Genomic DNA, 21628 nt, shown 5'->3' on the forward strand with positions numbered 1-21628 from the left:
TCAATATTTCTACTAAAACCTAGAATAGTTCCTAATTCTGACTTAATTGCCCTTTAATTAAGTTTTACTTTCATTACAGATCCATTTGCAATCATCATAGCCCACATACAGTACTGTTTGAAATAACTGAACATAAACCTAAACTTGTCAACATTTGGTTGAAACAACATAGTAAGTATCAAAGTGTATAACTTCAAAAATATAACTTACTTGTTTACTTATTGCCATGCATGTATCTTTATATCATGACATTACTATTAATGATACTCAATGCCTAATTATTATTTTAATGCACATTTTCTCAATTATCTTACAATATTACTGTACTCTGAATAAATTAACCGCATATTCAGAAGCACATTCTCAGGACCTTGTGTAAAGTCAATTTTGTCCTTTCATTCATATTTATCATTTGGCAGTGATACTCATTGAATACAAATCTTTATAAACTGAGCAAAAACAGACAAATTTCACAATCCTATTAAACAATACTATTGCTCAGATCTAAACGGCCAAATATTCATTAAAAGACATCCTCAGTTCCAGTAAAACAGTGTACATTATCAAAAAGTCCTGTCAGTGTTCACAATAATTATTTTAATTTGATTTGACTTGACAGGTGTTCATAAACAGTTCCAGAGTTCCTATTACAATTTTGTTGTTCATAACATTAATTTTAGTTACTATATTTCATTTCATTATAACTACTTGTCACTGTATTTCTCCATCAACTGGTTAGCCAGCAGATCCAAAAGTTTTTGTTCAACTTATCTCTACATAAACTAAACTATTGCATAACTCAGACCTTGAGGACACACACAGACAGCCTTATAGCTGCTTTTGACTTTAACCCATATTACCTAAACAGGATTCACTTCTTTGTTTTCCCACCAGCCTTTCTTTATGTGAGGGTTCTCTCTGGATAATTTGGTTAGTGACTTAGCCAATGTGTCACTGTTTCTCTGCCGTCAAGTCTAAAATGTTTACCTTTAACCATTCAAATAACAAAGCGTTAACTTGTTTAAGTTTAGACCCTCAGTTGAATTTAGACATGTTTTTTTAACCCATTATGGACGGCAATCTTCAATTTCACAAACCCAAATCATATAAACACTCTTAAACATATTAATCCAGAGAGTGATTCAAATCAGCATTATAAAGGCCAAAAGAAGTCATTATTACTCGTAGCAGACAGAGCTGGATAACCAATCCACTTACAGCTCGTCCCATATTCGGCATTCTCTTTTCGTTAGATTCACTCAGAATTATCAACTTCTGTAAAGCCATTTCACTTAACCCATCTGTAATGATAAAACACTCATTCCAGATGTTAGTGACACAATATACACAAAATAGGAACAGAGTCATTCCCCAAAATATAGAGTATTCATCCTCATGCACGCATATATACTAGACACATGAATATTGAAACAGCTCCTATTCAAGGTTTGATTTTTGAGTTAAATTGGAAGGATTTAAATTTAACATTTTCCTATCAGTTTTACCTAGTTTGTACGTAGTCTCTTAGTTTGCCTGTTCATTAAGGATTTTTATTTTGAGAAAAATCACTGGAATGTTTGGCCTTAAAATCATTGCTTTTGTTTTGGTTACTCCTGCTTAGCAGGGTGATAAGATAGGCAGAGCACCGTCCTTGCCTCCACTCCAGCAGTCTCTCTCTCTTACTCTGCAAATTATCTTTTGACAGTTTCACCAGAATTTTAACTTAGACTATAATATTAAATTAATTACAATACAGATCCCTTCATCATTCCCCAAAGTACCAGATGTCAAAGTTTCTATTTCAGATCTCAATTTAGACTTTCAAAATAAAATTATGCTAGAAGAATTTCTTAAAATTATTATTATTATTATTATTTACCTTAAATGCTTAATTCCCTTAACCTTTGTTATCCAAACCGTCTCTTGAATCAGCAAAAGCAGTCTTCATCTTTAGTCACCACCATGTCTTATAATTATCCTATGCCATGCCTTATGACTTGCATGAGTAAAAACTCTGATAGATATATTAGTTCAATATAATCTCAGTCTCATTGATTCAGGAAGTCATCATAATGACTGATATAAATGACTGATATAAATTAAGAAACTGTCTCAAAATAATGGCTGTCATCACATGGTCTCAGATGGTTCTTGAAAGCCTTTTGCCATTGACTTTATAAATAAGCTCCTTTCCCTCAAGCTGTGATCCCCTAGCATAGTTGCATCAAGTCGTGGACGCTTGTCACAATGAAAAACAAGCCATCAAGGAATGCGGTTGCTGGTGATCAGGTCTGGAGGAGCTCACATTTTTTAGGCAGATTGCTGTAACTTCTTACAGTTCCCCACTTAACGATGCTTTTAGGCCTATCAAGCATCCGCTCAACTCCACTACCATCTCACATATAACACCTCCTTTCGGGGCAGGTGCCCAGTGGCGGTGACCCCCTGTCTTAGGTTGTCCCCTATTGGCCAGAAGAGGATCTTACCCGTCATTGAGAAATCACCTCATGCACACTGGTAACCGCTCTTTCCCGTTGCAACATCCTCGACAGTTTTCTTCCAGAAACCAGTATTTTCTGCAGCTGAGGAAAGGTGCACTCAAGAACCATGAGAGCCATTGACACCACCTACTAATGTTAAAACATTGAGACGGGTTAATCAGAGCAGTATTTTAATTACTAATTTCAATTGGATATTTTCAAACCATCATGCTGAGATTACTCAGTGAATTTAGATATCACACCCATCCATTCAGTGTAATGTTCTGCTACTTCTGTAGCCAGCGCCATCGGTTCCTGTATGATGGCGGAGACTAAAAATAAGACAGATAAGTTACTGGTCATAGAACAAGCAGCAATACAACTGTTTAACTATTCAAAATCATTACTTCTATAGCTCAGGGTCTGTATTATGAGTTTAAAGACCTCATGTTTCTTCAACAATAGCCCCTAGATTGTTATTCGTTATTTTTACAATCGCTTATTTCTTAAATGCATTGGACAGTTGAAACTTCTAACTACTAATTGCCCTCTTAAGGCATTAAATCTAAAATGTAGAATTTTTGAACATGTCCTTTAACATCTCAGTGTCTATGATTTGACTGAAAGACTTTACTATAAATAGCTTGTTATCACTTATGACACAGGCTCAAATAACAGCATTTGCATTTTCATTAACTTTTAACATAATTTCATCATACTATTGCTTTACACTAGCCCAGCTTATTTAGCCATTCACTTAGTTCTGGCCATGATTTTGGAATTTCAACAATGGTTTTAAATCTGTCAGGGGTTATCTGACCCAGATTTGTTACTTCGGGTCGTGCTAGCTGTGCTTTCTTTAAATTAACTTTGAAACCCCCGTTTATGTTACTTGTTTACAACATTATCATCTCATATGCAAACAATAATTTTTCAAATAATGCCAAATTGGCATTTGGCTGGGATTCTGAGTGGCAGAATTTTTGCAGTCTGACAATAACATTAGTCTTTCGCCCAAACATCAGTAAATATAGAAATTACAAATTTCCACTCGTAACACGTCTCTGTTACTTTTACAGCTTAAGCCATAGTCATTATGTTGGCCAGCATGAGATAAAAACAACTGCTTCATTGCAGTCAAACGTAATCTTATCTTCTAAAGCAAAACATAAGCTTCTGAGTTTTCTCAAAATGCTACTGCCAATGTGTGTGCCTACAGTATTTTCACTAACCCAGAATTCTGTTCAATAACAGATTTATGAGATCATTCTTTGTCATTTAAACCTTCTATGCACAACGAATCAGATTAAATCACCACTCTGTTACTTCTGGTATTATTTGTAACAAATAGCCACTTTACACATCTGAAAATAGGCACATACATTTAGAATTTGTTTTTTTTTATCTCTCTGGTTCTTTCTTGTTTGCAGCCAATCAAGTTTTTGTTTTAACTTTCCAATCAGAATAAAAGCCCAGACTGACCATTCTTTCAATGAACTCAGAGAATCTCTTTAAGGTGAGAGCTTCAGAGCCGAGCTGTGGTCTCTTTTGTTTCATTATTTCTATCAGGACTAAGCAAGTCACCAAATTTGTCAGTCATATTTCTAGCACAGTTGAAACCCAAAAGAGATGATATCAGCAAGAAATTGAGGCGGCGATCTTACCAATAGCACTTGACTTCTGCGTGATGAAACTGCAAAGTATATTCCAGAATTTCCATTTACTGGTCCAATCCAAATAGGCTCATAAAAACCAAATTTTTAGCTCTTTCGGGGTTGTTCCTGATGCATACCAGATCAGTCCATCCTTTCTCTTAACCTATATTTATATATATCTATATGCGCATATAGGTTATAACAATTTCTTTATAACAGTAATTTTTGGGTATTCTGTTCCCTAACCACTGACCTGACCTATTCACTAAAACTTGGGGCACGCCCCCGCCTGTAATGGTGGGAGTCGAGAGTTGGAAGAGAGATTTACGACTAGAACTCCCCCGTCTAGCGTCTTACATTCTCTCTGCATTTTCTATACCTTTACACAAATGCCCTTTTCTGGCTGCTGTGGCTTCTCAACGCCACAAATGCACTTTTCCCTCTACGGCGCTCAGTGCCTCAAATGCACTTTGCCTTTACGGCCCTCAGTGCCTTAGAGAATGCGTTTTTGTCCCCCCCCCCCCCCCCCGGACTGTGCACACCTCTTAATCGCTCAAATCCAAGTCCATCTCTAAGACCTATAGATGTGCACTCGTATACATTTACACTCACAAAGTAGCCTTAACGTTACAGGTGTACCGTAATTATGACACCAGTTTTCTCAAAATTAAACTCAAACTTTACACAAAAGTCTGGCGTCACCCACTCACGTCTGAGCGAGTTACCGCTCTCCTTCTCCCGCACTCCCTTCGCTTACAGACAGTCCCTAACAAGAAATAATAATATTAAATAAATTCTTGCCTACCTTAGTTTGTTGATTGATCAGGGATGTCACCAAAGAACGATTGCTCGCCGTTCCTCCACCATTTAAACTGTTGCGGTATAACAGTTAAAACCCATGGACCAGGTATGATGAACAAAGACAAGGAGTCAGAGATGCGATTAATTAAAGAAATTTACTGAAGAAATAGTTTGCAGTTTCATCAGCAGAAGTCAGCTTCAACACTCGCGATGGAGTGCGTAGGCCGCTCTCCTTTACAATGCAAAAACACCCGCAATTGTACCCTAACAGAGGTTGCTAATTGCGTCAATGCATAAGTCATCAAAATTCTGATTGGTTCTAAAATCTAGATAAACTTAGACAATTTCCACATATGGACGCAAGCTTGAAGCATATCTTTTGATGATGACTATTTTAGTGACGAGTGATCAGAGGTCCTACGCAATACGTCTCTCCAAAGACGTATATCTGATACACTGGACATCTGCAGTGGAACGTTTGTCCTGGACTGTCTGAGCTTCTCCCTGTACAGACAGATACTAACACACATACGCAGAGAAACACTTATCTTACTTCAAGGTTGCCTCGGCCCTAAACCTTATCAAGCATGGTAACACACACAATGAGAGCAGCTTCTTAGAGAGTAAAAAGGCAGACTAAAGCCATATTCAACTTATTCTCTAACATGCATAAATGTAACTTTGATTAATAATTATTCAAGAAATATTATAATTAATATTATTATGAAGGCCATTATAGATCTGCCATCCACTCCTTCAGTACAGCCTCTTATAGTGTGCTGTATTTTTTCTAAGGCCATATAATGTGATAGGTCCTTAAGCCATTGCAGGGGATTTTTCTTTCCATTTGAGCAGTATTAACCTCTGGGCTAAAAGCATAGTAAAAGCGATTAGATTTTTCTTACTTTGGTTAAAACATAAGGATTGTGGTTTAATACCAAATATTGAAATTATGGCCTCAGGCTCTATACACGTCTTTAATGTTTCAGAAAGAAATTTAAATACCAACTGCTAGAAGTCTTTTAGTTTTGGACAAAGCCAGAACATGTGAGATAACGTACCTGGCTCAATTTCACACCAATCACAGTTAGGGTCTAAATTTGGTTTGAATTTGGCTAGCTTCACTTTGGACCAATGCAGTCTGTGAACAATTTTAAATTGAATTACTCTATGTTTTAGACAAATTGAAGATGCATAAATATTATGCATAAATATTATATTAAATAAATATTAAAATATAAGACAGACTGCCACGTGTCCTCCGAGAATTCTAAATCTAATTCCACCTCCCATTTTCTTTTTAATTGAGCTAGGGGTTCCAGATTATGAGAATTGATTACAGAATAGATTTTTACCAATGATTCCTTTGGAATATGGACTCAGGTCCATAATAGACTCAAGAAGGGAACCAGGAGGCAACAAAGGATAGTGGCTCAATGAGGAAGACACAAAGCTACGAAGCTGAAGATATCTAAAATGTGGGAGTCAGGAATTTGGAACTTCAGTTTCACTTGAAATGATGCAAAGTCTCCATCAATAAACATATATTTTAGTGTCTTAAGACCTTTCACAGACCAAATATTAAAGGTTTCATCCATAAAATGAGGGGTAGACATGTGATTTCTTGCTATGGGAGCATAGACTGATAATTCCTTGAGTGCAAAACCCATATTTTGAATGAGTGTTTAACAACTGGATTTGAAGAAAATGTAAAAATTGGTTCGGGTGGTGGGAGTTTTGAGCAGAGCAGGGCGTGAAGAGAGGTTGGTCGACATGACATATTTTCTAAAGACAACCAATTGGGGCCACTATTATTTGATGAATTAACCCAATATAACATTGCACGGATATTAGTTGCCCAGTAGTAATACTGAATGTTGGGTAAAGACAGTCCTCCATGCTCTCGGTGTTGCTGTAAAATACTTTTGCGGATGCGTGCATTTTTCCTGTTCCATATGAATGATGATATTAATTTGTCTAAAAGTGAGAAAAAAGATTTTGTCAAAAATATAGGTATGCTTTGGAAAAGATATAGGGTAGAATATCAATTTGTATAGTATTTATTCAGCCTCCTAACGGCAATAGGCTCCAATGTTCAAAGTCTTATTTAATGGAATCCATCAGTGGGGGGGGGGGGGGGGGGGGGGTTGCTTTATACAAATATTTGTACTTATTAGTGATCCATATACCAAAGTATTTGAATTTATCTTTAGTTAATTAAAATTTTAATGAGCTAAAAATAATCTGTCTAGCATCAGAGTTGATAGGCATAAACTCACTTTTCTGCATATTTGTTTTGTAGCCTGATATTTTCCCAAAAGCATCCAGTAAAGTCAATATTTGTGGCAGACTCTTTAATGGATCAGATATATACAGAAGGGTGTCATCCGCATAAAGAGAGACTTTATGTTCGGAATTTTCCCTCCATATTCCCTTAATATCAACATCATTCCGCATTACAATGGCTAGGGGCTCAATTACCAATGCAAATAACAAGGGGGATAAGGGTGAGAGAAAAGAAGGGTGAGAGATTTATTTATTTGTGTGAATTGTTGCTACAGGTGAAGAGTACAAAATTCGGATCCATGATATAAACTTTGTCAGGAATCCAAATTTTTTGAGGGTCTAGAAGAGGTAGTCCCACTCCACCCGATCAAATGCCTTCTCTAGCATCGAGTGACAAAAGCACATCTGGAGTATCGGATGGAGTGGGATGATGAATAATGTTTAAGAGTCTACGTGTATTATAAAATGTGTAGCGATTTTTAATAAAACCTGTCTGGCCATCATATACTAATGAAGGCAATACTGTTTCCAGTCGGTGTGCTAATATTTTGGCAAACATTTTGCTATCAACATTTAGCAAGGAAATCAGCTGATATGAGCTGCATTCTGATACGTTTTTATCATTTTTATAGATAAGAGATATTATTGCCTGTTTCATAGTCTCTGGCAACGAGCCAGAAGCGGAGGACTCCTCATAGACAGAAAGTAAAATAGGAGCAAGATCAGTATAATTTTTTTTAAAGAATTTACTTGGAAAACCGTCTGGCCCTGGTGACTTTCCGTTTTGCATAGAGGCTGTTGCTCTCATGAATTCATTTACTCTCAAAATTTAAAGTAGATTCTCAATCAATAGTGGGGAGATTGATTTATTAAAAAAAAGAGTCAAATAATGACTTATCCCTACTAGATTCCGATGTATATAATTGTGAATAATATTCTCTAAACCGCTGATTAATATCTAAGGGATTTGTCAATTTAATGCCCAAATCGTTGTTAATTGTCAAAATGGAAATGCTGCATTTTGTGGTCGTGGTTGGTGTGTTAAAATGTTCCCTATATTTTCACCATGTTCATATACCTTATGCCTGGATTTAATGAACAGATTTTCTGAGTTTTGTAGATAATAAATTAAATTCCGACTGGAGAACCAGTCGTTGCCTAAATAGGTCAGGTGATGAAGAATATGCCAAAACTCGCTTTTTCCTTGCTCTGGCATATGATATAATATGGCCCCGAAAATAAGCTTTTAAAGATTCCCAAATTAAACAAGAAGATACCCCTGGAGTCTGATTACGTGCTAGATATTCACTTATTTCTAATGATATGAATTTAACAAACTCAGTGTCTGAGAGAAGCAGTGTATTAAATCGCCATGTTCGATAGTCATTATACATAGTTGGCATATTTAGGGTGATTAATAATGGTGCATGATCTGATATTACTATTGCATAATATTCCCAATTACTGACTAATGGAAGTAATTCATTGTCTAAGAAAAGATAATCTATACATGAATAAGTCTTATGAACTGGTGAGTAAAAAAGAATAGTCTCTTCGGCCGGGATTTTGGAATCTCCAGACATCAATCATCCCATAGGTTTTGAGAAGCTGGTTAATTACTTGTGTTGTACAAGTTGGTACCATAGTTTTGGGGGAACTGCAGTGACAGCGCAATTAATATCTCCTCCTAATTAGATATTAGATATTAGATGGTGTGTGTCTATATTGGGTATTCAGGAAAAAAGACCAGTAAAGAATGCACTGTCATCCCAAATAGGTGCATATATATTTGACAAAACTGTGTTATTAACAACTGGATTTGAAGTGTTATTAATTTGGATTTGGAGTGTTATTAATCTACCCACTACTAGTATATAACGACCCGCTGGGTCAGCCTCAATTTTTGACATGACAAATGAGACCGTTTTCCTAATGAGAATTGCTGTTCCTCTAGATTTAGAGTGAAAATTAGAATTTATGCTGCGGCACCCAGGGAGCAGTTGGGGGTTCAGTGCCTTGCTCAAGGGCACCTCAGTTGTGGTATTGAGGGTGGAGAGAGCGTTGTACATTCACCCCCACAATTCCTGTTGGCCTGAGACTTGAACTCACAACCTTTGGATTATGAGTCCGACTCGCTAACCAGTAGGCCACGACTTCCCAGGTCTTTTGCTCACTATTCAGTCCTTGTGATTAAGTCTCCTCAGAGAACTCCACTGCATCCTGAAACTGTTTTTCTGTTCCATTGTGGGTGATTCGGAGTTTAGCCGGATGGAGAATATCATAGCGAACACCCTCTCTTCCTCGTAGTAGTTTTCTGACTTTGTTAAATGCCAATTTTACCCGGGCCATGCTCGGCGGATAATCTGGAAAGATTAGTATTTTTGAACCCTTGTAATAAAGTGGTCTGGCTTCACGAACACATGTACACGAACACAAGATTCTTCAGGTACATTCAGTATGCAAATATTTGACCTTCGCATTCGTCCTTCCATGTCCAAGCACTTCTCCTGCAGGCTTTCCAAATTTTTTTTCCAATTTGTGCACAGTATTTTGTAGTTCTGTGATATTGTCCGAGCAACCGGATAGCCCTCTTTCCATGTCTGATATTGTCGATTTTATTGTTTCTAAGTCTGAGCGAAGAGCCAAAGCATTGCTTGCAATCTTATTAAAAAGATTTAATTGCTTGTAGCTCTGATTTAACCGTGTCAAATTCGTTCGACAGTACATTCTTCAGCTCTGTTTGAAAGAGCGTGGTTATTTCCATTTTGATGGATGAAATTAGCTCAGCTTTCAAATCCATAAAGTCAGTATGTTCGACTGACTCAGACATCATGCTAGGTGTGTTAGCATCCACTTTGCTAGCAGCGTTTTTTCCCGTCTACTTGTATTTGCGCAGAGTGCTCGCCATTTGGAATTATAAAGGAACAAGTCGTCTCATGTGAAGTGATAAAGTCTTGAGTAGTAGCAATGTATCATATTTTCAGTCAAGGTGCCCTAAGAAGTGGAATAAGTAAAATTTTGTGCAGAGCTCACCAAACTTGCGACCAACTCCATTGCCTGCTCACTAGCACCCCCGATACCTGCTTGTCATGTGTCATAAACATCCTTTATTGTTAAAACAAATACCATGAGCTGCATAAAAACATATACAGAAAACCTATCTTCATAATTATAGGTCACTTTCATATTTCATGTGTAGAAAAACGTTTCTCTTTTTTTAGGGGAATACATATGATTACATGATTGACAGGTCTAGAGTGAACGAGCTCTGACTCATCAACACTTGTGCTCGAGGACGGATGGTACTCTTCAGATCACATAATTCAGTGGAGAATTAATAGAAATGTTATTCTGTATAAAGAACATGTGAGAATAGTCTGTTCTTAAATATCAACAATAACAAGAACTCCGAAATTCATTTCGCATTCAGTGTGTTCAAGCACTAGATCAGTGGTCGGCAACAGGCGGCCCGCAGGCCAAAACATAATATCTGGCCCGCGCCCGCAGCCTGATGATTTTGATAGCGGCTGGTTCTGAAATAGATCTGTCATGACAGCAACAGTTAGCCTACTCACAATCAGAGTAGGCTATGTGAGCGGAGTGGGAGTGGAGTGGTGTGACTTTGAATGGAGCAAGGAGCGGATTTTTTTTAAAGTCGGAGCGTCGTGAATGACGGCAATGGACATGAGCGGAAGTTATAATAGTTCTCAAGGAATTTGTTTGTTCCTTCTATAGGCTACTGAATATTTTGAGCTGAAAGCATGATTTAAACAGTTACTACAACACTTATTCACACGCAATCGCTCTCTCAATAATGCATTCTAACAAATGTAATCTTTCATCTGAATCTGATTTCGAATGAGCCGAAATCTGTAAGAAATGCATCGATCCATAGGTAAAATAACTGACGTAATGTACTGTTACTTTCATCACAAAAATATAAATAAAAAACTGCAGCAATTATATGCCTTTTAAATAAAAAAGCAGCAATTATGCCTTTTAATGCTGACAACCTTTTGTCATGTGGTAGGAAAAAACGTTTGTACACTATGTTCCAATAAGCTACGCTGAAACTTTTATGTATTTTATTGTTTAATATACGTTATGAACAGAACTGTGATACTGAAATACTTTAGCCGCTGAGCGAAGGCAGACCGTGTTTCTGCTATCAGTGAGCGTGGAGTGGAGTGGGAGCGGGAGTAGGAAATGCTGAACCCGGAGCGGAATTATTAAATGCTCAGAAGGGGAAATTGTTGACGCTCCACTCCGCTCACATCCTACTCTGCCTGTCACCGCTACACAATGTGGCTTTTTGTTAATGACTGTCCTACTACAGGATTTAACACAGAGTAACAGCTCACAGTTAAAAAAGACAATGTAACAGTATGTCACAGGCAATTGTAGATGCATTTTTCATTAATTCATTTCTAAAATTATCCTTTGACTATGTTCTGGCCTGCCATCTAGTGGCAATTTTTCTTTGACCCAATGCCAAGCTTGCCGACCCCTGCACTAGATGATGATTTAAAGTGGGTTTTGAGCAAAAACTGTAATAATTACATTCATTTTCAATGTAGCTTGATGCTAATTGTACCTCTAATTATTTCAGATGTATTCTTGTAAGCATTATGGATTTTTTGTGTTTCTGATGAAGAAACACAAGTTATTTATCTTAATTTAATGCTGTATATTGAGCAGCGGACGATGTAAACCACACAAGATACACACGCTACATGAAGAACAAATGCATTGTTGGTCGGTGCCACCTAGCGTGCAGGTGTGAATTAGCAGAAGGTGAACATTCGTTTCATATTTAAATTGATAATAACTTAATAATTATATAAATACTCATGGATGTAGTATACTTTATACACACGTATATTAAATCAAATTCATTTACAGTGGGGAAAAAATGATTTGATCCCCTGTTGATTTTGTACTTTTGGCCACTGACAAAGAAATTATCAGTCTATAATTTTAATGGTAGGTTTAATTGAACAGCGAGAGACAGAAAAACAAAAAACAAAAAAAAAATCCAGAAAAAGGCATTTAAAAAAAGTTATAAATTGATTTGCGTTTTAATGGGTCAAATAAGTATTTGATCTCCTATCAATCAGCAAGATTTCTGGCTCCCAGGTGTCTTTTATACAGGTAAGAAACTGAGATTAGGAGCACTCTCTTAAAGGGAGAGCTCCTAATCTCAGTTTGTTGCCTGTATAAAAGACAACCTGTCTACAGAAGCAATCAATCAATCAGATTACAAACTCTCCACCATGGGCAAGACCAAAGAGTTGTCCAAGGATGTCAGGGACAAGATTATAGACCTACACAAGGCTGGAATGGCCTACAAGACCATCGCCAAGCAGCTTGGTGAGAAGGTGACAACAGGTGAAATATTAAGAAGCACATTAAGGTCCTGGAGTGCCCTAGCCAGTCTCCAGACCTTAATCCCATAGAAAATCTGTGGAGGGAGCTAAAAGTTTGAGTTGCCAAATGTCAGCCTCGAAACCTTAATGACTTGGAGAGGATCTGCAAAGAGGAGTGGAACAAAATCCCTCCTGAGATGTGTGCAAACCTGGTGGCCAACTTCAAGAAACGTCTGACCTATGTGATTGCCACCAAGGGTTTTGCCACCAAATACTAAGTCATGTTTTGCGAAAGGGTCAAATACTTATTTGGCTCATTAAAATGCAAATCAATTTATAACTTTTTTTAAATGTGTTTTTCTGGATTTTTTTGTTGTTGTTATTCTGTCTCTCACTGTTCAAATAAACCTACCAATAAAATTATAGACTGATCATTTCTTTGTAAGTGGGCAAACGTACAAAATCAGCAGGGGATCAAATAATTTTTTTTCCCCACTGTATATTCTATTTACAGTAGACATAAAATGTAAATATAAAATGTGCTACTACTAAGTTTCATTGTGTTTGATGACATTTCAGGGTGTTTCGCGTGAAAACATTTTGTTAAATGAAGTGGACTTCAACTGATATTTTGTGTTCAGGTAGTAGGGAGCAGTGACATAGGGACCCTGCCGATTGGACACAACTCGTGTTTAAGATATAATTTCAAACAGTGCATTCCCCCCTTTGACTTAAGCCATCTCTGATCTCCAGACATGTAATCATTTCTACAATGACATTCTTTATTCAAGCAAGCACCTCAATGGCCTCATTTGCAGGAATGACAGGGCAATATTTGCTCACCGCTTACTGAAGCACTCGGGCCCTATGGGGAGATATGAGACAGCCTTGTTAATATTCCACTCAGTGGTCAGACTTTTATGAGGGATCACAGCAGATGAAGCACAGCGTTGTGTAAAAGTGACGTGCTGTGTCACTAACAGGGTTGTGGGATAATGAAGATGATCGCTCTCCTTGACAGTGTCCTCTCCTTTTTTCCCTCCCTCTTGGGAAATGCTTCTCACGTTTTCCTCTCCTCAGCACTAATCTGAGGAGAGTCTGGCACCCCCACGCTCTCCATAGTTCACAATTATATTACACCGACTGAGAAGTAAACATGGAGACCAATGATTGCAAAAACCCCCATGTTGCCAAATTAGAATTTCAACAATTGTTTCTCACTCCTCTTGTAAAGCCTTTTAAGTGTTTAAAACAACCTTCAGCTGAGCATGCGAGCTCAATTATAATTTAAAATAAGGATGATTAGAAAACATTCTAAGCACAATGCATAGGAAAAGAGACATGCACACATGTGCAATTACAGTACACTAGAAAGTACTAAAAGCTGTTTGGAAAATTGGTTCAGGCTGACTTTTTACTGTAAAAACATTATTCATTATCCCATGCTCCATTTACACACAAAATGTACATTCTATCTCACTAATAGGATGCCTCAATTAATAACTAAAAGTTACATTTCCAATTTAGAAGAATAGGCTTAAAGTGCCCTTAGTATGCCATTTCTAACATTGCCTTTCATATTAAGTGTTTTTTTTTTTTGACCTTGCATGCATGTAAACATATCGTAGGAGACTCCCAAAACAATATTAGGAACTTTAAAAATGGCATAATAGGGGTACTTTAATATTATTGGGGCCCATCTTGGAAGTGATTCAAATGTACTTTGAAAGCAAATGGAACAGAAAATTTCTCAGACTGAAAAAACATCCCTAGATATCAGTGGCCCTACATTGTTTTGACAACATCAGAATTTGTTTAACTTACCAATGGCAAAGAATCTAGAGCTGATCCAAAACTCTTGTTCAGTACTGAGAAGAACAACCAGATAAAATAGCTGGATTAGAATCAGTGTTCAAACTGAGGAGTTCAGAATCAGAATCAGAATTAGCTGTATTGGCCAGGTATGTTTACACATACAAGGAATTTGTTGTAGTGACAGAAGCTCCACAGTGCAACATAAAGACAGCAACAGGACAGGACACAGATAATAAAATAATAATATACAAATAGGCAAAGCACAAAATAGCAAAAACACAATATATAATATAGATAAATATGTGTACAGGCATGATATGTGCAAATTTGAAATGAAAAAATAAATATGTGTGGTGAAAACATAATGTATAATAGTGTTGTGTGTTCCACGTTTAATGTCAAGTGTTCATGAGATGGATTGCCTGAGGGAAGAAACTGTTTCTGTGTCTGATCGTTCTGGTGCTCTGAGCTCTGTAGCGTCGACCAGAGTTCCAGACCCCCTTAAGAGGGGGGGGGGGGGGGGGGGGGGGTTATTATTGCCCTTGCATAGTATTTAAACAATCTGAAAAAAATCTGTACTTACTGCATGATTAGATTTGAGTAAAGCTGGCAAACAAAATGCTGAAGTCTTTGAGGTAAGTAACTGAAATGGAACCAAATGAGACCCTGCTCCTGGTGAAATATCCACTGGTATAGAGCTGAAATTTTAATAGATTTATTTAAAAGGATTAATTAATTTACTCCAGCATGGGAATGGAACCCAGGTCATTCTGTAGAACGAGCACTATTGCCCCAACTACACACTGTAAAATTCCTATAGATCATAAGAATGCCCAAAAATGTGTTATGTGTCAGGTCCTTAAATCATAAAGTTTTATGATGTTAACTTGATGTGCTAAAAGAAAGCATTAAAAAATATATATTATTTATTTGTCCATTTCCAGAAGGGGTTGACCCTCAAGTGCAATGACACAATTTACCACAACCCAGCGTCCCACAACCACACTGAAAACACAACCAATTCCTCCTCTCCAGGAAGTGACACTCCTATGTCTGAGGCAGTGTTGGATTGCCTATCATTTCACTGTCTCAGAGACAAGCAGTCCGCACTGGCACAATACAGGGTGGCTTGTTTTGTGGATATGTGGGACAACTCGGCCACGCGGTGCCCTGCGGTGCCCTGCTGAGCCACATGGATGTGACTCAGAGTGTAATAACCAGCGAATGAGGGTATTAAGTCTGTGTGACAGTGTTCCGAAGGCCCACTTTACGTCTGAAAGGGGGGTGTTAAAGGTCAAGGCCACATTCAGCGCTGTTATTTCTCTAATTTCACTCCCTGTCAGAATCGCTCTGCTCTCCGTTTGTGTGAACGGTTTAAGTCGTTTTATTCAGGCTCATCAAACCAACGGTATAACTGAATTATTAACATCATTTGTCATACAAGACAGTTATTGTGAAACGTGGCATACTGTATGGAGAAATGTGACATAGTTTTTTAACTACATGACATAAGATCAAGACATAAATGTTTTTGATGCTGAACATTAAAAACATGTGTTAATAATAGCCACCATTTAATGTGTGGTTTTCACCAACAGATCAAATGGTTCCAGTGGGGAGAGTTGGAACTCCACATAAAAGCTCATCAATCCAATGATACAGATGTCACGTATCCTGTGGGTGTGCCCTGGTTGGCCACCAGATGTCACTGTCTTGTCTGAGCACATGGGTTTGTGTTGTGATTGTTCCATGTGTTCCCCGGTTGATTGTTTGACCCCGCCCTCCTTGTTATTCCCTAATTGTCTCAGCGTGTACACCTGGTTCCTCCTCGTTTGTCTCCTTTAAATGATCCTGGTGTTTGCAGTCCTGTTCGGCCACGTTGTCATATGTTCTGGGTGCAGTAAGTCATGTGTGTTTCTAGTCCTTGTTTTTGCATTGCTCTGTCGGTCTGTTTTTCCCCTCGGGGTAATTTATGTTTCTGTTTTGTTTTCTTTTGCTTTTATAATTAAAACCACCATTTCCCTGCTCTTGAGTTCTCGCTTCATTTTCACTGCACGTATCATGACAGATCGTGGCCGACATCAGAGAACTCAGCGGGGAATGGATTCTTACCATCCTCCAGCCCCTAACGCAAGGAACCCTTCTTATTTACGGATCCTCCAGGTCAGGACGCTGCACTCTCTCCGTCAGAGGGGCACTGACGTCAGGATGTTTGCCTGGACATTTTGTAAGGCAGCAGAGGGTTTGGGATACAACGAGGTGGCTCTCAAGGACTTCTTTAACTTTGCCCTTGATGAGCCCCTCGATGAGGAGTGGATGAGGGAGCTAGACCGCTTGACTTTTGGGGAATTGGTGGAGTTTTTGACGCTTCTCCAAGCGGCGGTGCCCGCTCACAGCGCTCCCGAGGCGGCGGTGCCCGCTCACAGCGCTCCCGAGGCGGCGGTACCTGCTCACAGCGCTCCAGAGGCGGCGGTGCCCGCTCTCAATTCCCTAGAGGTGGCCGAGGATGCCGCAGCGGCGCCCCGCTCCCGGAGACGGAGGAGGAGGAGGCGGAGGAAGGCCTCCTCCGTCCCACAAGGCCAGGAGGCTACCCAGGAGCTCACTGCTGGCCAGGAGGCCGTGCCAGAGCCAAGCTCCTCGCCCTGCCGGCGCCACCTGTGCTCCTTGCCCTGCCGGCGCCACCTGTGCTCCTTGCCCTGCCGGCGCCACCTAGACTCCTTGCCCTGCCGGCGCCACCCAAGCGCCTTGCCCTGCCGGCGCCACCCAGACTCCTTGCCCTGCCGGCGCCACCCGAGCGCCTTGCCCTGCCGGCGCCACCCAGACTCCTTGCCCTGCCGGCGCCACCCGAGCTCCTCGCCTTGCCGGCTCTACCCGAACTTCTCGCCCTGCAGGCTCCACTCGAGCTCCTTACCCTGCCAGAGGCCGTTCCTGAGCTCACTGTCTGCCCTGTCACGGCCACAGAGACCGTTCCTGAGCTCACTGTCTGCCCTGTCACGGCCACAGAGGCCGTTTCTGAACTGACTGTCTGCCCTGTCACGGCCACAGAGGCCGTTCTTAAACTCACTGCCTGGCTTGTCCCTCCGGCCCCACCCTGGCCGTGCGCTGGGGTTCCTGTTGGGCCGGAAACCCCCTGGTCCGTCCCTCCGGATCCGTCCTGGTCTCCTGCTCGGCCTTGGTCTGCGGGCCCCCTGCCTCTGCACGGGCCTGGCCCACCATCCCTCCCCCTGATCCGTCTCTTGCCCACCTCCCTTCTTGACATTTGTATTTTCATTTTTCATGTTTTTGTGTTTTCTTAGTGTTGCAGGTGGAGCATCTGGGAGCTGCTCCTTTGTTGGGGGGTAGTGTCACGTATCCTGTGGGTGTGCCCTGGTTGGCCACCAGATGTCACTGTCTTGTCTGAGCACATGGGTTTGTGTTGTGATTGTTCCATGTGTTCCCCGGTTGATTGTTTGACCCCGCCCATGACAACAGAGGTGTGAATTCTACTCGGACATCATTTACAGGTCACATGATCATAAAGTGTCTGTTCAGTCATTTATTGATGTTAACATTTCATGCTAGAAAGAAACTTATTTGCCATTTAAGGCCTGTTTTTTTTCTTAATTTGACAGGACAGCAAAGAACATGTGCATTGTTGTATGGCGTTTTTCATGTATTTTAATCTCAGTGGGTACGTAAATTACTGGCATTATTATGCAAAGCTTTAACTATCCAGTGACATCATCGCAGAGGAGAGCTCATGGGAAATGAGGTGTAATGAGTCTGTGATGAAGCTGATGAAAAAGGAAAGGAGGACTGGTGAACACTCCTCAAACACAATGCACCATCTATATCTTATAAAAATGGGACAATTTATTAGACCAAAGAAAGCTTGGAATACATTTAACACTAGAACTCCCAGAGAGCAGCCATTTGGCTTTTCTACCTATAAAACCCGCAGGACAGCCGATGGGCTGGAAGGCTTTAGGCTAATATCCTTAATCAGCTGTGAACAGTTGCTTTTGTTATGTAAACAATGTGAAACCACTTACTGGTTTGAAATGAAATAGGAAATAATATGAAATGAAACTTAACCTGAAGACAGATCAGACAGCTCTGAGTCCGAATCCGGCTGAAGTTCTATGTCTTCTCCATCTGAGTCACAAGGGTTTACTTCACTCAGGATCATTTCCAAGGCCTGCCGAGTGGTGAGTCTTCTCTGCATTTTCTTTTCTTGGAGAGGAGGTTCGTACACCACAGAATTCTTGAGGGCACTGAAGTAGTAGGCTATGTGCAGTGAGATTTTATCCACCTCAGCACAAAAGGAATTACCTCTCATTTGAGAGCAAGCTGCATGCAATTAGATGTGCTAATTCATACCTGTTTACACCTGCCAATGTGAGACATGGTCAATAGAGTTCTCTGCTTTTAGCAGCCCTCCCTCCCCCACACATACAAACAAGCCACCAGCAACCATTCACACACACACCCCCAACCCCCCTGCAGATTGCTCAGGTAATGACCACATTTACACATGAATTGATGCTAATGATAGCCAAAAGACTAGCCAGTTAGCATCCACTTGGCTAAAAGAGGGTTACAAATCTCTGGGACTTCTAGTGTTAATTGTGTTGTATTATAATTGATTATAATTCACGATCATGATTAATTTATCATGTTTTTTTTAAACATTCTCTGGCCATGTCTGATATGTATGGAAGCCCATTTCCGCCATAGAATAATAAAAAAAAAGGTTATTGCTACTTTTTATCTCATAATTCTGTGAAAACCTAATAAATAAATAAACTTGCAATTGCGTGTTATAAAGTCAGAATTGTGAGATATAAACTCACAATTTTGACTTTTTTCTCAGAATTGCGTGATATAAACTCATAATTGCAAGATAAAAACGTGCAATTCTGACTTTTTTCTTGCAATTGCGAGTTTATTTCTTGCAATTCTGACTTTTTTCTAGAAAGTCTAGGGGGGGGGGGGATTGATATGTTCTCAGAATTACGAGTTTGTATCACGCAATTATGAGAAAAAAAGTCAGAATTGTGAGATAAACGGTCGTAATGACCTTTTTCATTTTTTGGCGTAAACAGGCTTCCATAGATATGAATTTAGCCACATTGATGAGACTCATGTTACTTCAGTAAATGGTGAGGAATTAATGTATCTGATTGATTTAACCTTCTTGAGATAATTTAGGTTTGTTCAGACAGCATATCCAAAAACTCATCAAGAATCACTCAGATTGAGGAAACAATTAAAAAAAGAAATCTGTCAAAAATGACGATAAGCATATAAAGGCCAATTCACACTGCACAGACAAACGCCAACAAACACAAACAAACTAGTCTGTTGGAGTTTGTTGGATCAGTGTGTTGCCCCTGTTGGCATTTGTTGGCGTTGGTTGGTTGGAGTTTGTTTTCACCCAACTGAACATGCTTAATCTGCGTTTGTTCGGTCGTGGAATGTCTGAGCTGTGTGAAATAATAATAATAATAATAATCAACTTTATTTTACCTTTAACTTTAACTTTTAACTTTATTTAACTTTATTTTAATCAACCGGTGCAAAGAGGATCGGGCAGCAGTCGAAGGCGGGGGCCTCGACGACCCGATCCCTGGACACAGAAGCTAGCTCTAGGGACGTGGAATGTCACCTCGCTGGCGGGGAAGGAGCCTGAGATTGTGCGTGAGGTTGAGAGGTTCCGACTAGAGATAGTCGGGATCACCTCTACGCACGGCTTGGGCTCTGGAACCACACTCCTCGAGAGAGGATGGACTCTTCACCACTCTGGAGTTGCCCATGGTGAGAGGCGGCGGGCTGGTGTGGGTTTGCTTATAGCCCCCCAGCTCAGCCGCCATGTGTTGGAGTTCACCCCAGTGAACGAGAGGATCGTTTCCCTGCGCCTACGGGTAGGGGATAGGTCTCTCACTGTCGTGTGTGCCTACGGGCCGAACGGCAGTGCAGAGTACCCGGCCTTCTTGGGGTCTCTGGGAGGGGTGCTGGAAAGTGCTCCAACCAGGGACTCCGGCGTTCTACTGGGGGACTTCAATGCCCACGTGGGTAGCGACAGTGACACCTGGAGGGGCGTGATTGGGAGGAACGGCCCCCCTGATCTGAACCCGAGTGGTGTTCAGTTATTGGACTTCTGTGCTAGTTACAGTTTGTCCATAACGAACACCATGTTCAAGCATAAGGGTGTCCACCAGTGCACGTGGCACCAGGACACCCTAGGCCGTAGGTCGATGATCGACTTTGTGGTCGTTTCATCCGACCTGCGGCCGTATGTCTTGGACACTCGGGTAAAGAGAGGGGCGGAGCTGTCAATTGATCACCACCTGGTGGTGAGTTGGATCCGATGGCGGGGGAGGAAGCTGGACAGACTTGGCAGACCCAAGCGTACTGTGAGGGTCTGCTGGGAACGTTTGGCCGAGTCTCCTGTCAGAGAGATCTTCAACTCCCACCTCCGGCAGAGCTTCGACCGGATCCCGAGGGAGGCTGGAGATATTGAGTCCGAGTGGACCATGTTCTCCACCTCCATTGTCGAAGCGGCCGCTCGGAGCTGTGGTCGTAAGGTCTCCGGTGCCTGTCGAGGCGGCAATCCCCGAACCAGGTGGTGGACACCGGAAGTAAGGGATGCCGTCAAGCTGAAGAAGGAGTCCTATCGGGCCTGGCTGGCTTGTGGGACTCCTGAGGCAGCTGACGGGTACCGACAGGCCAAGCGAACTGCAGTCCGGGTGGTTGTGGGGGCAAAAACTCGGGCCTGGGAGGAGTTCGGTGAGGCCATGGAGAAGGACTATCGGCTGGCCTCGAAGAGATTCTGGCAAACCGTCCGGCGCCTCAGGAGAGGGAAGCAGTGCCCTACCAACGCTGTTTACAGTAGAGGTGGGGAGCTGCTGACCTCGACTGGGGATATCGTTGGACGGTGGAAGGAATACTTTGAGGATCTCCTCAATCCCGCCGTCACGTCTTCCATTGAGGAAGCAGAGGCTGAGGGCTCAGAGGTGGACTCGTCCATCACCCAAGCTGAAGTCACCGAGGTAGTCAAGAAACTCCTCGGTGGCAGGGCACCGGGGGTGGATGAGATCCGCCCTGAGTACCTCAAGTCTCTGGATGTTGTGGGGCTGTCTTGGCTGACACGCCTCTGCAGCATCGCGTGGCGGTCGGGGACAGTACCTCTGGGGTGGCAGACCGGGGTGGTGGTCCCTCTTTTTAAGAAGGGGGACCGGAGGGT

The sequence above is a fragment of the Barbus barbus genome (genome assembly GCF_936440315.1).
Source record: "Barbus barbus genome assembly, chromosome: 36".
Lineage (NCBI taxonomy): Eukaryota > Metazoa > Chordata > Actinopteri > Cypriniformes > Cyprinidae > Barbus > Barbus barbus.